The following is a 13,843-nucleotide window of genomic DNA, read 5'->3' as shown; positions in this document are numbered from 1 at the left end:
AAACTTTCGGTAGAGACTGTCTTGTGACGTTGACCAGGCTGGTTTCAAACTCCTGGGCTTGGGCAATCCTCCTGCCTCAGCCTCCCAAAGTGCTGGGATTACAGGTGTGAGCCACCGTGCCCAGGCTGTCATGGGTTTTTTAAATTTATTATTTAATACTGTGATCCACATAGGTGTCCGTGTACTGCACGAGAAGCCCACTGGGTGCCAACTTCTCTCTTTTGTCACACCCAGGACCAACACATCCTGCCCTAGAGGAGGGCCAGGAAGTCATGCCAGGCATTTACCCTTCCCCCGGGCCACCGCCCCAACACAATCTTCTTGTCTGTCCCTGATCCAGGTAGCGAGTGTCCTGCTCCTGGCCACTGACTCAACACAATCCTTCTGTCCACTTCTAATTCGGATTACCTAATGTTTCGGCACAGAGGCTGCAACATCATGGGTGATTGCCAAGGATATTGGAAACTCCGTGCCAGGACATTAGGTACCTGGATGAGCCGTGGATGAAAGGCTTGCCCTGCAGAGTTTCCAGCTGAATACACCAGGGGGCCTCACTGGTAGCCCAGCAGGAGTGGGAAGCGGGGAGGCTGAATGGAACCAGAAGGTGCTAGGGGCAAGGGAGCTCTAGTCCAAGAATCCATGCCCAGGAAGCAGTGAGGCAGCAAGAGGTGGGACCTCATGCAAGCTGAGGCTCTGAGCCCTGGCACACACGCCATTGGAACTTCACTTAAAAATATAAATTTAAAGATAAAATTCTGAAGAATTTTGGCCACATGCGGTAGGTCATGTCTGTAATCACAACACTTTAAGAGGCTGAGGCAGACAGATCACTAGAGGTCGGGAGTTTGAGACTAGCCTGGCCAACCTGTCTCTACTAAAAATACAAAAAAAAAAAAAATTAGCCAGGTGTGGTGGCATGCACTTGTAATCCAAGCTACTCGGGAGGCTGAGGCGGGAGAAATGCTTGAACCTAGGAGACAGAGGTTGCTGTGAGCTGAGATCATGCCACTGTGCTTGCTCCAGCCTGGGCGACAGAGCAAGACTCTGTCTCAAAAAAAAAAAACAAAAAATTCAAGACAGTGGCTGCAGAACATTCCACCAAGCACAGGGTCCCTCTGAAAGCAGGGCTCTGTGCACCTGCACAGGTGTAAAACCTGTTTCCAGCCTTAGCCCTAGGACACACACCTTGAAGGACCCAGGGCCAGGCTCAGTCACGGCTAATCTGTGATGGTCCTTTTCCACCCTAGTGTCTTCCAATCCACTGAAATCTATAGCCCTGGGTTCTAGAGGACACTAGGACCACTGTGCAATGGCAGAAGGAGCATTGCCATAGAAGTCAGGGGGCCTGGTTACGAGTCCTGACTTCACTTGAGGACCTGCCATATGACCATGAGCAAATTACTGTACTTCTCTGGATCTCAGTTTCTACAACCTAATTCACTGGTGAGTATTTACTGGGCACCCACTATGGGGAGGGCATGCTGGGCCTTTGTGGAAGAGACAGAAATTAATAAGAGGTCCTGGCTCTCAGGTGCTTATAATTAACATGGAGCGGCAAGACTTACAAAGAGATTCCTGTCACACCCATCATCTCTTCATCCACCACGGAGCAGAATGGATGCCCTGGACCCTTAGTTCTCTTTATAGGTGAGGCCTTGTCTTGGGTCAGCCTGGTTAATGATGTGAGCTTGAACTACGAGCCATGCAAACCTGGGCTGAAATCCCTGCCCTGGCTCTAGCTGATTGGGCAGCCTCAGGTGTACCACTTAGCACCTCTGAGATTTGGGGATTCTTCTGCAAAGTGAGAACAGGACACGGACTGAATGTTCTCTCAAGGGACACTGTAAAGGAGACATGAGAGAAGGGATGATACAGTTCGACGACTGCTCTCCTTCCCCTTCCTTCAGGCCCAGCCTGCAGCCTGCAAGCACTGGATGGGTAGACATGGCTGAGCAGCCATGAGAAAGATTTGGGGCTCTCCAGCGACTGTAGCATAAATCAATAGTGAGAGGTGCTGGTCCCCAAAGCCATGGTGAGAGCTTAGGTGTGGTAATAAAAGTGTAGTGCCAAAGTAAGGGCAATGACAGTCTTGCTTGGCTTGGTGCTGGAGCTCAACTCTGTGCCACACTCTTTTGTGACAGGGGCAGGTGGCAATTTTCTTTTCTTTTTTTTTTTTAAAGACACTGGCTGTATGCAGTCAAGCGTATAAGTTTTAAGTATACAACTCATATAATTATCCCATATTTATATGCTTATGTAGACACTTGAAGATACTAAACATTTCCAGCCCACAAGAAAACTTTCTTATACTCCCTCCCAATCTCCCTCAAAAGTAACTATTTATAATATATATATTTATAGTACTATTCTGACCTTTACAACTGTAGATTAGCTTTGGCTTTTTGACCATTGCATGGAAACATATAGTGGATGTGTTTTCTGGTTTTTGTGTGTCTAGTTTCTTTCATTCAACATATTATCTGTGAGATTCACCTGTGCTGTTGTGTGTAGTAAGTTTGTTCTTTCTCATTGATGTGCAGTATTGCATTATCTAAACTATACCATAATTGATTTACTCTACTTTTTATGGTCATTTAGGTTATTTCCAGTATTTGGTAATTACACACAGTGCTATGAATATGTCTTTTGGTAGAAATAAGCACTTTCTTCTTTTGAGTGTGTGCCCAGGAGTGGAATCACTGGGTCACAGAGTAGGCATATGTTTAGTTTCAGTAGATGCTGTCAGTTTTCCAAAGTAATTTTACAATTTTACATTTCTGCCAACAATGTATGAGAGTTCCAGTTGCTCCACAACCTTGTCAACACTTGGTACTGTCAGCACCTTGGTGTTAGCCATTCTGGTGGATAGGTAGTGGGAACTCATTGTGCATTTCCCTGATGACTAATGATACTGAGCACATTTGATATGCATTCTGGACACAGGGATGACCTCTGTTGTGAATTAGACCTTCTCTCATGAGTGGTGCTGAGTCCAGAGAAGGTGAACAAGGTGTCATATGAAGAACAGTTGAAGGACCAGGAAGAGCATGGTCATACTCTCCAAACCTCTACTGGGCTCACCTGGGGAAGAGGGCACAGAAGAAGTCTGTGGCTCCCCAGAGGACAGAAGACATAGATGTATTGAAATTACCTGGAGGTAGATTTCTGATCAGCACAAGAAACTTTCTAACAATAAAAACTGCCTAAGGGCGGGGTACGGTGACTCACACCAGTAATCCCAGCACTTTGGGAGGCCAAGGCGGGTGGATCGCTTGAGCCCAAGAGTTTGAGACCAGCCTGGGGAACATGGTGAGACCTTGTCTCTACAAATAATTAAAAAATTAGCTAGGTGTGATGGCACACTCCTGTACTCCCAGCTACTCAGGAGGCTGAAGTGGGAGGACTGCTTGAGCCCAGGAGGAAGAGGCTACAGTGAGTCCTGTTTGCAGCACTGCACTCCAGCCTGGTGACAGAGTGAGACCCTGTCTCAAAAAACAAGCAAACAAACAAAAACTACCCAAGGGTACACTGGGCTAAGGCAAGAAGTAGTGAGCACTTGTCTCTAGGGGCTGTGAGCTGTGATGGCAGAGCCCTGGATGAGGTCTTACAGAGAAGACTGATGTCTTGATTGATGGTGGTTTTTGGGGAGTTGACGATATAGGACTTGAGGCCCTTTAAGGCCTGTTCTATTATGACAGATGTGTTTGGAGCCTCAGAATGGAGGAGGATGGGGACTCAGAGACCAGCTCTTGTTAACAGACTCCTTTTCTGGCTCATTTGCAGTTATTTTCCCTGGCTGATTTCATTCTCTTAGTCATATGGGAAAGTACCTTCTAAAAAAACAAACACACTAAACATAGTGTTTGACTCCATCACTTTCTGCAGTTGCTATGAGCTTTACCCCAGAACACACTGAGCCATGCTCGATGCGCTCAACGTCCAAGTTGTCAAGTGGTTTAAATTGGAAAGGCCTGTGCGTGCATGTGCGTGTGCGTGTGCATGTGCGTGTGTGTGTGTGTGTGTGTGTGCATGTTTTCATTTTGCATCTCTTGGGTCATCATGGTGTCTGATTACATATGATTACATAGGAATCATATGTAAGCAACAGGGTTCTGGGGAAAGAGTCTGAGGACACCTCCCTGTCTCAGCTGGCCTGCCCTCCTGCCCTCAAACCATGCTGCACTCCACTCCTTCTTTTGCATCTCTGGAACTTTCCTGGTTCAGGCCACACTTAGCTCTCCCCAGGGTCTGCCCCTTCCATTTCATTTTCATCTACACCAGAAGAAGAGTGTTCTAAGAAGCCAAACATTGTAATACAAACAAGAAAGGCCGTCGGAGTTCTTTGGGAGCTATTGAATTATCTTTGGGCATCCCCCACTCCCACAAGACCAAAAGCTACTTGAGGGCAAACATCTCTGTCTCCCATGGTCCTTCACAAAGCCCTGCACCTGTGCAGTGCTGAAGACATGTCTGTTGAATAAATGAATGAATGCATGAATGCCTAGCATTATTATTGGCTTTGACAGCTATAAGTCAAAAGCACTGGTAGAATAAAAGCTAATCTGTAGGCTGGGTGTGGTGGCTCACATCTGTAATCCCAGCACTCTGGAAGGCTGAGATGGGTGGACCTCCCCTGAGGTCAGGAATTCGAGATCAGCCTGGCCAACATGGAGAAACCTCGTCTCTACTAAAAATACAAAAATTAGCCAGGTGTGGTGACAGACACCTGTAATCCCAGGTGTCTGTCTCGGGAGGCGGAAGTGGAAGTATCACTTGAACCTCGGAGGTGGAGGTTGCCGTGAGCCGAGATCACATCACTGAACTCCAGCCTGGGTGACAGAGCGAGACTCAATCTCAAAAAAAAAGAAAAGAAAAGCCAACTTGTAGCAAAGCTTGTGGAATTCATTCCTATCCTCATTCTCCATTTTACAAACATGAAATTCATCACGTTGCCTCATAACAGGCATTAATGTAAGGTAGAGCTTTATGAACCACATTTTTATATTTTTGGAAAAACCAATATGAAAATTAATATGAACAATACCAAAAGCAAATGGCAAACTGGGGAAAATATATTTGCTTCATATTAAACAAAAGGCTGATTTGTTTAATAGACAAAAAGTTCCTCCAATAAAAAAATAGAACAGGCCAGAAAATGTGGAAAGAGGAAAGGAATAGACAATTCACACAAAAGGAAATACTAATGGCTAATACGCATATAAATAATAACAAAGCTCACTTACAATTACAAAAAAGCAAATTGTGGAATGAGATATATGTTTTAGCAGATTGACAGAGATTTAAAAGTCTGAGAATTCCCAGTGTTGACAAGATGTGAGACCAGTGCCCTTACAAAGAAGAGAAGTTACATCGGTGTACCCTTTTTCAGTTTGAAACCAGCCTGGGCAACATGGTGAAACCCGTCTCACCTAAAAATACAAAAAATGAGCCAGGCAAGGTGGCACACACTTGTGGTCCCAGCTTCTGGGGTTGAAGGGAGTGGGCGGCTAGGGTGGGAAGACCATTTGAGCCCAGAAGGCAGAGGTTGCCGTGAGCCCCTGCACTCCAGCCTGGGTGACACAGCAAGACCTCATCTCAAAACAACATCAACAACAACATCAACAACAAAAAACCCAAAACCTGGAAAAGGCATATAAATTCATCAGCAGGGCACTGAGTCAATAAATTAGAGACATGCAACAGACTACTATTACCATCATCCTTGAGGCTGCTGCTGGCCACTGTGTCATTGTACCTTATGATAGCAAGCTTTGTTTTGTTATTACTGCATACCAGCACAGTGCTAAGCTCTTTACATGGAATCTTAATCATTGTGAAGCAGGTAACTTTATTATCCCCATTTTACAGGTGAAGAAACTGAAGTGCAGACTATGTTAGTTTTATAGGGCTGCCATAATAAATGACCACAAACTGGGTGGCTTAAACATCAGAAATGTATGCTGTCTCAGTTCAGAGGACCAGAAGTCCAGAGTCGAGGTATGACAGGGTTGATCCCTTCTGGAGGCTCTGAGGGGGAATCTGTCCCACGCCCATCCCTACCTGGTGTCTGCTGGCAATCCCTGCCATTCCTTGGTTTGCAGCCACCTCACTCCAATTTCTGACTTCATCGTCATCTTTTCTTACTAGTTATGCTGCCTGTATAGGTTTAGTTTAAGCTGTCTCAAGCCTTTTTAATGGCGTGTGTCCACTCTTTTTATAAAGACACCAGTCATAGGGTAGTTAGGACCTACCCTAATCCAGTGTGACTTCATTTTAACTTCATTACATTTTTAAAGATCGTATTTCCAGGTAAGGTCACATTCTGTAGTGCTAGGTGGGCATGACTTTTGGGGGGACACTATTGAACCCAGTAAGTACACTGACCAAGGTCACAAAGCTAATAAGTGGTAGAACCAGGATTTGAATCCAGGCAGGCAATCAGGACTCATTACCAGTGCTCCCTGCTGCCGCCTTCCTATAATATAACAGCTCACGCTTACATAATGTTCCAGGCACTGTCCTAAGCATTTCACATATAGGAACTAATTTCATCCCCACAACAACCCCACTTTATGGATGGGGAAACTAGATACAGAAATGTTCTAAGTTAGCCAGGCACGGTGGCTCATGCCTATAATTCCAGTACTGTGGGAGCCCGAGGTGGGTGGATCACCTGAAGTCAGGAGTTCGAGACCAGCTTGACCAACATGGCAAAACCCCATCTCCACTAAAAAATATAAAATTTGCTGGGTGTGGTGGCGTGCACCTGTAATCCCAGCTACTCGGGAGGCTGAGACAGGAGAATTGCTTGAACCCGGGAGACAGAGGTTGCTGTGAACCAAGATTGTGCCACTGCACTCCAGCCTGGGTGACAGAGTGAGACTCTGTCTCAGAAAAAAATGTTAAAGTTTACCTGAGATTACAGAGCCAGTAACTGGCAGATCTTAGATTTGAATCAAGCAAGGTGGTCTCCAGAGTCCGTGTGTGTGTGTGTGTGTGTGTGTGTGTGTGTGTGTATCAGGAAGATAGATTATGTCTCATTATGTGTCAGTTGCTATCCAAGGCCCCCAAAGGGACTAATGAAGGATTTGAGTCTGCCCTTCTTTGCCCCTGGGCTCCTTGGGCTTGTGTAGGCTGATCCGGAGTCCGTGTTCCTAACCACTATGCTAAACTCCCTTCTGTCTAGGGGGCTATCTTGACAATATACTGAGGATTGGCGCTAAGAAAATATTTCCCTCTCCTGAAAGACTGGTGTTCTTCCTTCTACTATCAGACACCTAGAGTCCTTCCCTTCCTCTCGCCTCCTCTTTTCCCTTGGCTGCCGTGAGTCATCTCAGAACCAATTTGAGTGTCCAAATACAGTTGTCATTTTCAGCCAGGGCGCTGGCATGATTTTCTCTCTTTATTCTCTGTATTGGGGGTTTTTAACCTGGACTTTTGAATAGGCTTTAGGGGAATCCACACACCCACTGAAATGTTATGCAAATGGTTGTGTATATGAATATGTTCATTTTTGTGGAGCAAGGTTCCATAAGCTCTAATCAGATTCTCCAAGAGTTTAGTGATCTTAATCTTCAGGGTGTCTGCCCTCTTTTTAGAATTTCTGTTCTTATCAGCTACACTAGCCATGTAGTTTAAGCCATCTCAAGCCTTTTTAATGCTGTTAAGTGGAATACAATGTAAAACCAAAATAAGCAAATGTATGCAATGTTGCCATCCATTCAGAATTTTTAAATCTCTCCTGGTTTGCATGGGGGAAGTCTGTCCTCGCATCTCCCTCTGTGTTACCTGCACTTTGCACACTTCCGAGTGGTTTTGATCTCTCAGAGTCTCAGGTATCTCAGGTTCCCACCCCAGCACTGGCCAGGCACCTATCCTGTGCTCATAGATCCAAACTTGCAAGAAGTTTGCTGACTAGAGAGAGCTCTTGATTTTGATCCAGGGCACAAATGAATTCATTCGTAGATTTTAAAAGCCACTATCTTAAGGCAATGGCCAGGAGGAAGCTTGGTAGTAACTAGGACTCATCTTGATGTTCAAAATGTGGTGACTTAGACATATAAGTCAGCATCACCTTATTAGATGTTTATTAGAGCTTATTAGGAATTATTAAGGTTATTTTCTAATCAACTCGTTAGAGCTTATTAGAAACAAGGAGCTTTTTAGAAACTCAGAATCTCAAGCCCCATCTCATCCCTCTTGAACCAGAATCTGCATTTTTTAAAAAGATCCCAAGAGATTTCAATGCACATTAAAGTTAGAGAAGCATGGATATAAAATAAGAAGACTCATTTCTCAAGTTTGCCAAACCCTGGAGAGCACTTTGGTTTTCTGGAATTGGATGACCTGGCATAACTGGATGACCTGGGACAATTCCTACTGGGGCTTACCGTCCAATTACAAAAGACAGGTAATAATACTTGCTGTTCCTCCCTCTTGGGGTTACTGTGAGTTTCAAATAAGCACATGGATTCACACACTAGCTATTTATTATGATGGGGCTGACGGGAGCTGGGGACCTGGCAGTAGGAAGCAGAACAGGTGTGGTCTCTGCCTCATAGAGCTGATGATTTGGTTGGGGAGGAGAACATGCTGTAAATGCTGCTTGGTGTTGTGTGACTGTCATGGTTACCACAGGGCCTTCATTTACTCTTTGATGTGTTCATTCATTCAATGGTCAACCATTTATTAAAACCTGAAGTGCCTGTACTATGTCAAACATTAGGCTCTGAGCTGCACGTGGGGAAGCAGAAATAAATGAGCCAGAAACTTCGTCCTCAGGGAGCTTTTAGTCTAGCCAGAGACAAAGATGTATCATTGGATGATTACGTTTAGAACACGCTACTCTGGCTGGTGCTCTGAGTTGGCACAGGGGGCTCTGGGGGTACAGGTAAGTCAATAAAGAACTTTGCTTTTAAGGGTGATGACAAGTTCACAGGCTGAGAAGAGGGAGAATAGCAACAAACGCAGAAAGAACAGCAAGGCAAAGGCAGGGAAGCATGAAGGCACAGCATGCTTTTGCCATGACCAGAAGGTAAAGAGAATTTGGAGGAGCACCTAGATACGATTTTGGAGTAGTAGCTTGAGGCCTGATCTTAGAGGCCAAGGAATCTGGTCTTTATCCCGTAGGAAATGGGGAGTCCCTGAAGGGAGAGCATTGACACAGGTAGAGATCTTTTAAGAACAGCATGGAAGGAGGAATGACTCAGAAATACCTTTAAGAGGCTTGGGGGAGAGATGGAGAAGTCCTCAACTGGGGTAGTGGATGAGGCGATAGAAACAACGTAAGAGAATTAAGGCAGGTAGTGTTGACAGGACTTGGTGGGCAAATGAATGGGGCGGTGAAGAGAAAGGAGGCAAGAGGCAGAGTGTCTAGATGAGGAGAGCAGTCCAGAGCGATGCAAGAATTAGGGAGGTGACTGGAGCCGTGGGAGTGAAGGAGACTGTGAGAGTGTGGGGTGGAAAGACTAGGGTAGGAGTGGCACCAACAGCTAAGGGACGGGCAGAAGCGATCCGTCTGTGAAGGAGGCTGAAGGATGCCAAGAGGCAGTTCTGCTTTCCCTCCTACTTTGGGCATGGAGAGCAACACCGTAGTGGTCACAACTCATCACCCTCCAGAATCGTTGCAAGGAACGGCCCTGGGCTCACCACCCTTGAAGCCCCAGAGTGAGTGGGGCCTAAGGCTGGGGCCCCCAAGAAGATGAACTGAGACAGGGGTGGGCACGGGTGGATGGATGCAAGCCCTTGTCTCCCTCTCCCTCCCTCTCTCCTCCTCACAGATGATAATCTCCAACCCTTTCACAAATCATTTCTTCTGAGAGAAAACCAAAAGGACATTCGAGAAGGAGAAACGAAAGGCATGCTTGAGTTAGTTTTTCAGATCAGACAAAGACCCAACACCACCTAACACAAAAGAAAACCTCCCAGGCCGTGTCCTAAGTAGACTCCAATGAGCTCACTCTGTCATTAGGAGCAAAGAGAATCAGGTCCTATCATTAGCCAAAGGAAGATTTTACAAAACAAAACAAAAGAGAGGAAACAGTGCGGAATTGTGCTATCTGGTCCATGCTTCTCCCCCGGAAGGGGCCTGTGGTTTTAAACTAATAATGGCTCCTAGCAGCACAATAATTGATCTATCTGGTGTTCTGGCCTTAAGTGAAAAGTGAACTGGCCTCTTTAGAAATGTTGGCAGCCTGGCTGGTCCATTAGTAAGACTGGAAAATCAAAACATTGGCTGGAAAAGGCTATTACGACTGGGCTTAGCAGGAGTCATCGATAGATGATGTCATTTCAGAAATAAGTAAGCCAAGGTCATGAGGCCCCGGAGCAGGTCAAAATACCTGTCATGGCCTATCACCACCCTCCCTCACAGATACTGGTCTCCAGGGACACAGGGGTCTGAGCCAGGATCTGCTTCTTTTTACTTTTTGCTCATTCCAGGGGATGAAGGCCACCTGAAGTCTGTGACATTCTGCAGGTCACTAAGGAAGTTCCCCAGTCCTCATTATGGGCACATCCTTTAGATTCTCCTTTAAGTCTGTCACCTCTCCTGGGTTCTTCTCACTTCTTGCCATACTCTTTATTCCAGAATGCCTGCCTCCCCTCTGTTCCTTGTCTTCAGTTCCTGCTACCTGTCCTCTCCCTTCCTTTCTCATGCAAGCTTTTAGAAAAATTTGTAGGCTCTGTCTCCACTTCTTCAGCTCCCGTTAGCTCCTGCCTCTGCCCCTCACCACAGCTAATACTATCATTGCAATATCAGGCTCTGGGCTGAGGGCTTGCCTGGCATCATCTCACTTAATTCCTACAAGCAGCCCCCATGAAATGGGGCTATTGTTATCTCCACTGTGTACAGGAAGAAACTGAGGCTTAGACAGGCTAGGTCACTGGCAGATCCCATTTTCTGAGCCTGCTGCAATGCCCTGGTCAAAGTCCTCATGATCCATGCCAATCCTGATGGCTCCTTTCCAGTCCTCATCCCCCGACTCCTGTCTCTCCACAGCAAGTGACACTGCCCACCTCTGTTCTCCCTTGGCGCTGGGGAAAGCCACACTCTCTCAGTCCTTCCCCAGCTCCTCCTTACAGAATGGGTCATGCTAGAAAGCCTTCCCAGGGAGATTCCAAGCCCTCTCCACTCCAGGTTCACTAGAGACCATCTTGTCCGCCCCTCATTGTTCAAGGTTACTCTGAGTGGGTGGCAGAGCTGGAGCCAGAGCCAGGTATCCTAACCTCCAGGCCAGTCCACCTCCCATTGCTCAGAGCTGCCACAACTTACTGTGTTTTCTGTTTTTGCTGAGCTGCTAGAAAACTCCCGACCCTGGAGGAGGGAGAAGGTGTGAGACCCTGATAAGGTTGGGCGTAGGCTATTTTTAGACTACACTGGCTTTCATCTTAGGCTAGGAGGAACTCAAGGGCCAATGACTTTCTAAACCATGGGTTTGTAAGACTAGCTCATTAAAGATAATATACCAAAGTGACAGTGTTCTTGTTTTCACTCTGCCTGTTGGTTGTGTGACTCTAATTGATGGAAACTTTATTATTTGCTCCATTTTCCGTTAATTCTTTTATCTGTAAGGCTTTGAGATAGCTTTAGCAAAAAAAAAAAAAAAAAAAAAAAAAAAAAAAAAAAAAAAAAAAAAAACAAAAAAGAAAGCAAAATAGAAACAAAAATGAAACTTCAGCATGAGGGCGCTGTTGTCCAGACAAGAGAAAGTCCTGAACAGCAGATTAAAGAAGAGGGGGCATTGATCAGGCGCTCCCAGAGCTCCCGGACCTGCCTGAGCAGAGGGAAGGGTCCAGAAAGAGATGGAAAAGGCTGAGAGACTGCAGACCTTCTGGCGTGACCGGCCCCGTGTGACCTTGAGCAGGGGTCTCTGCGGCCCTGCACGGAGCACAACATGGCAGTCACCTCTGGGGGAAAGACGGGGTGGGGGCCGTAGGGGTGCTCCCGCTGAGGGCCCAGCACCTGGGTTCAGGGTCTGGTTCTGCGATTCAGTCAGAGGAGCTTAGGCCATGTTGTCTCAGACAGTCTGGGGGCGTAAGGCGAGGGCCTGAGGCAGGGTCCATAATAGCCGCGGTGGGTGAGGGGTGTAGGAGGAGGCCGCGCTGCGTAGGTTGAAGGGCGCATCAACAGTGTGGAAACTGTGGCTGGACTGGACCACCTACCCCTGCCCAGCTCATGGCATCTGAAGCTGTGGGGGTCACAGGCTGCTTTGCCAAAGCAATGCCGGCTACGCAGCCGAGAGATGCCCATAGGCACCCCCGAAAGTTCATTTCCTAGGAGTGTACGGCTCAGGGTATCCGAGGGCCTTAGTGGGTCCCGGGATACGATCGATCTGGGGGCAGCCAGTCTCCGATTTTCGCAGCCTGTGCGGATGTGAGCGTCTGGGACCCCAGCATCGCAAGCCCGGAGCGGGTGAACAGGTGGGGGGAGCGCAGGCGTTCAAGAGCGTGCCCTGCAGTTCTCACGGCCGGGGTTCCCAGCTCCATCGCGGCTACCAAACCTCACCCCTACAAATGGGAAACCGAGAACCAGAAACAAGAGGGGGCTTCCAAGGCCATGCTGAGAGCTGGCAACAACCTGGGGCTCCCACCTCCGAGCCCTTTCCAGTTCCACCTGGCCGCGTAGCGCGTGTCCTGGTGCTTGAAACCTTGTCTCTCGCAATTTGGGAAACTTTTCCTGCCCTAAACACTCTCAGCACGAACCTGGGCTCCACGTCCAGTCGAGCCCTTAGGCCCCCACTCCCACCCCCAGACTCTTGCCGGCGGAGAGAAGTCTGCGCCCCCGCGCCCAGCTCGGGCGGGCACCTGTACCCAGCAGAGCGCCCCGCGGGCGCAGAGCCCGGCCGCGCTGGAGTCCCGCGGGCGGCCGGGGCGCCCCTCCACCAGGACCCCGGCCCCAGGCGCCACTCCTTCTCGCGTTTACAGACGCGACGCGGAGGTCCCGAGAGGAGGGCGCCCTGGCCAGGGCTGCGCGCGCGGGGAGGCGGAGACGCGAGCGCCGGGCTCGGGACCCCGAGACCCGGGCTACCCAGCCCCAGAGGCAACAAGAGGCGGCAGCTATTTATAGAGGGAGCCACGCTCAGTCCCTCTTGGCGGCGGCGGCGACAGCTGAATATTTTGCCCAGATATGGCTGAGGCCCCGGCGCGGGGGCAGGGAGCCCCGCGAGCGCAAGGGGGACCCCAGGCGGGGTGGGGACTTACCCGGAGGCAGAGCGGCGGGGCCGGCGCGGGCGAAGGCGCGGGCGGCTGGACGGTCGCGGGCGGCGGGCAGATGGACGCGGGCGGCGGCCGCGGTGCTCCGGCGGGCGGCGGGCGGGCGAGCGCAGCGCGGGGCTGGACGAGCTCCCGGCCGACGGGCGGGCGGGCGCTGTGGGCTCCGGGGGTGGGAGCCAGGGGCGGGCCCGGCTCACGCTGTCACCGCGCCCCGCCCCGCCCGCGGCGGGCTCCCTCCTTCCTTCCCCCTCCACTCGGGGGCGCCGGGCGCAGTGCACCTCCCCGTGGGGACGCGGCCCCGGGCCGGTAGCGCTGGGAAATCGGGCTGCTGCAGAGAGAGCGCGGTCGGTCCCAGCTTGGGTCTCCGCTTCCCCGTTGGTACTAGGAAGAGTTTGAGCGACAGTGGAGTTACGTGGGAAAAGGTGGGCAGATTTGCATTCCTGTGGAGTCTAGAATTTAAGATTTTGAGAATCCGAAGTTCGTAAAAGTGATGGATGAAACAAAGCCAGCTAAGCAGCTGCTGTACCTTCCCCTCTGATTGAAGCGCCGCTCCGTGTGTCTCCCAGCAACGAGGCCAGGTGGGCTCTGAGCCGCAGCTTTAACCGCGATCGTTTTGTCCACACGTGGTTTC

The 13,843-nt window shown here is 49.1% G+C and overlaps 1 protein-coding gene across 1 annotated transcript in view; it reads right to left on the bottom strand.

The window, feature by feature from the left end:
• The window catches only part of TMOD1 (tropomodulin 1), a 91,381-nt gene extending 78,019 nt beyond the window's left edge, over positions 1-13,362 (bottom strand). Inside the window, exon 1 of the mRNA XM_032240146.1 lies at positions 13,201-13,362. The gene's annotated coding sequence lies outside the window, so the exon portion shown is untranslated. The remainder of the gene's footprint in view (positions 1-13,200) is intronic.
• Positions 13,363-13,843: the final 481 nt, after the last annotated feature.

Source organism: Sapajus apella, unplaced genomic scaffold (genome assembly GCF_009761245.1).
Source record: "Sapajus apella isolate SASKATOON/1434 unplaced genomic scaffold, GSC_monkey_1.0 scaffold46, whole genome shotgun sequence".
In the NCBI taxonomy this organism is placed as follows: Eukaryota; Metazoa; Chordata; class Mammalia; order Primates; family Cebidae; genus Sapajus; species Sapajus apella.
This window is presented reverse-complemented; position numbering and strand designations above follow the sequence as displayed.